General features: G+C 38.5%; 1 pseudogene; it reads right to left on the bottom strand.

Annotated features, from left to right (window-relative positions):
• Positions 1-2,672: 2,672 nt before the first annotated feature.
• On the bottom strand, positions 2,673-3,257 carry LOC149166267 (DNA damage-repair/toleration protein DRT102 pseudogene; annotated as a pseudogene).
• Between the last annotated feature and the right edge of the window lie 370 nt (positions 3,258-3,627).

The raw sequence follows: 3,627 nt of genomic DNA, 5'->3' as shown, positions 1-3,627 counted from the left end.
TTGTTATATGGATTAAGTAGATTGGTGATATTGGCGACGGTGTGATTTGGGTGGTATCAAATAGTTTGTTAGGGCATTAGCTGGTTACGGCCATACATTCATGATATTCGAAACATTTTGTGTTTGCTTTGAAATTTCTCTTTTCATAATTTTTAAGATGACATCTAAATTATAAATCAAATTCAAGAAATATTTTGGTTCCTTTCACCGAAGGTGTGAAATCATCTATTCATGATAAAGAATATGTATTTCTAATAGTGACTTTGGCCAACTATCTGCAGTTGATAAAAATCCTACCTGAGCCATATTTATTTCCCATAAAAATCATTGATGTTCCTAATATAATGTACAAGTCAAATGATTCCTAAATCTAGAAACTCTTAAAATTCCATTTATAATTCTTATATCTTTAGAAACATTACAGCTTACCTCTAACTCTGGGTTAAGTTTCAAAATTAATTTCAATTGGTGCTAAGGTCCATGAGTTGGTACTTTGGATAACTGATTATTGTGACAATATAGACTGCTCTATTATATTCATTGGATTATTCTTCTTCTTCCTATGTCGTGTTAGAAGCATATGGCAACCTTTTTCCATGACTACACTTTAGCTATAATGCTAAATGCAATCCCAATATACTATTCTCTTGATTATCATCTTAAAAAAAGAGAGCATCTTTTCCTGTAATCTAAAATCACTTCAAAGGCTTTTAATGAGTCCATCATAGGGTTATATCATTCTCTATTAAATATAAATTAATTTACATTCCATTGTCCTTCCTATTAATAAATTCCGTCTTAGATAATTCATTTTGATAAACTAAAACTTTTACTAACTTATCAATCAAACATAACTCCGTTTATTTTACTTGTCGTCTTTCGAAATGTGAATTATTTACTAGCATATAAATCCTATATGCTCTACCCATATTTCAGATTGTCATTTCACTCTTTTAGTTCCTTACCTTTTGATACCATGAGAACAATCTCTTTAAATTTGAAGCCCTACGCATGTTAAAATTCCATAAAGGAAATTTTAATAACATTAATCAAATAAGATATTACATATACACATGAAGTGTTGTCTTAAGATAGGGAAACTATCTTGGACACACAATTAGTTGGTTGAGAGAATATATCAACCACACACCAAACTAGAAAACAAAATAGGAACAGACTCTTTATATAGAAAGTCACAAGTGAGACAAGTAGGAATTAATATTCCAACACACCCCCTTAATGAGTACTTGTCTTGATATCAATCTCCAAAGTCTAGTTGTGGTCAAACATAAAAGAATATGTTGATGTCCATATAAAAGAGCAACCATCCACTGGAATGCATTGGTGCCAACCACTGCAACCTCTAGTATTGTAGGATGCCCTTCGCATACATGGTTCTGTCAACCATTATATTTGCATACATGTCCCTGTACTTGTAAACCCCCCTCCATCATCATGGGTTTTATCAGATTATCTGTAACCATGCTCTGGGTTTTATCGGATCACCCTCAACCATGCCACTAAAGCCTCTCAACGACCAAAGCTAAACACAACCACCAAGGCTCAACCCAGCCACCAAGGCTCGACCCAGCAACCAAAGCTCAACTCAGCCATGAAGGCACTCAAGCCACTCTGAGCCACAAACATGCCACTAGGGCACTCCAGCCACTCTGGGCTACAAACCTGCCACTCAGGCACTTCAGCCACTAAGGCTCACCAAAGACCCAACTCAATGAGGCCAAGGGTTTTTTCGGTTAACAAGAATTTTTGTCCCACTTCACTCTTACACCTGGTTTCTGGCTTACCAGAAATTGACACTGCAAATACAAAGTGGTTTTTAGATTACTACGAATTGTATGAGGGTACACATGCCTTACAAGGCTTACAACACAACTCCAACTCTGGAGTTACCAAGTACATACTTTATAAAGACCACTACAAAACACCCTAGACTTTCTTACTAATAAAATGTGTGACTCATAATACAACATGCTAGTGAGTTTATTCCACAAACTCACACTAACTCACATAAACATTAATTGTGTTGTCCTTGGATTCTTTGCCACTCATGTTGGCTATACCACACCATTCATATGCTGGAACAGATCACTGCTTTCCCATTTGAATATTTCCATCATAGACTATGTACTTTTGAGCCATGGATATAATGGTCTTGGATCTCTAAATTTTCCCTGTCATCAATTAGAGTCGTGAATTCTAACAAAATAACTTCATATTGAGGTTGTGAATCTCAATATGTATACAAATTTCTGAGACATATTCTCCTTCAAAACAATATAAAATAATAGCACAAGCCATGATCTAAAAAAATGACTACGATTTTATGCATTAATGCAAAATCACCAACACACAATATGAGTAATCTCACTTTTGCTAATTGTGCCAGATTGGACAGTTTTTCAAGGGCGCACACTGCAACAACACCACAACAAAGCTGAGCACATCCACCTTGGTTGTCGCCCAACCCGTTATTGCAACAATTACCTGAAGCAAAGCCGATTCCATGGGTGGTTATTAAGAGCACCGCGGTGAACCAGAGGAGCAAACATCTTATGGGCTAGCACCACGAGCTTGTCAGCTCAAGCTAACCAATACGACAGAAAAAAATTGCTCATTCGAATACCAAGGTTTTTTTTTCAACAAAAAACAGCTCATTGCCAACCCAGATCTTGATGGGCCGGCTCGATACTTCCGGCCTTGAATTTGACAATGGCAGGAGTAGGTCTTTCTCACACGATGCTCATGGATCCCTCGGGCATAATATCCACATCCTGGAAGTTTCTCATTTTTCTTAATGAACAGAGAGCGCAGGAGGATTCAGATTGAGGCTTGTTGTGTTAGGGTATTTTGGGCATTTCCTGCAAGGAATTTTCTAAAAAAAACAAACCAGCGATCTCAGGCAGCGATGGATTCCCTTTACTGGCAGGGCAGGGGGACCTTGAAAGGGGTGTCGAGCCAAGCATCGAGTATCTTCTTGCCCTCTTCGGGGGTGGTGTGCATTCCTCCAACTGCTATAACGTTCGAGTTGTTGATCGACCCGTAGTTCTGGGCATCCATCGGGCCACCAGTCCCTTGATTTCCACTTGGTTTTCACTGTGCTAGGGTTCGCTCACCCTTATACCGACTTCTTCCCTGATATTGTAGTACTTATCGGTGCCGAGATCCTAGACCTTGATACCCTTTGATCGAAGGTGTTTGATAAGGGAATCTTTGAGCGCGCAACGCCACATGGCCATTCACCTCTGAGGAATTCATCCCCTGCACCAAACAACTGAACCCACGAAATAGAACCGAAAAAAAAGAAGAAACAATCGAATTGAAACTGTGTTTTTCCCACACAACTACATCAACGTTCTCTCCTCTGATAACAGTGGTTTTCCTGTACAAGATTACAGACTTTCACTGCGTTGCAAGATCCATCGATCGAGATGGACAAACTCAAAAAATTAAAACAATACAAATACACTATTTTATTTTCCTCAGCTTAGGACGTACCAAGCTTCCTCAGGCCAGGATGGACCAAGCCCAAGAGAGCCCAGGCTCTCAGAGGCTCTGATACCATGTTAAAATTCCATAAATGAAATCTCTATCACATTAATCAAATAA

Source organism: Pinus tabuliformis, chromosome 5_1, assembly GCF_031772625.1.
Source record: "Pinus tabuliformis cultivar Carrire ecotype Pingquan chromosome 5_1, CPIR1, whole genome shotgun sequence".
Taxonomy (NCBI): domain Eukaryota; kingdom Viridiplantae; phylum Streptophyta; class Pinopsida; order Pinales; family Pinaceae; genus Pinus; species Pinus tabuliformis.
The sequence above is the reverse complement of the archived record's forward strand: the minus strand, read 5'-3'. Positions and strand labels throughout refer to the sequence as shown.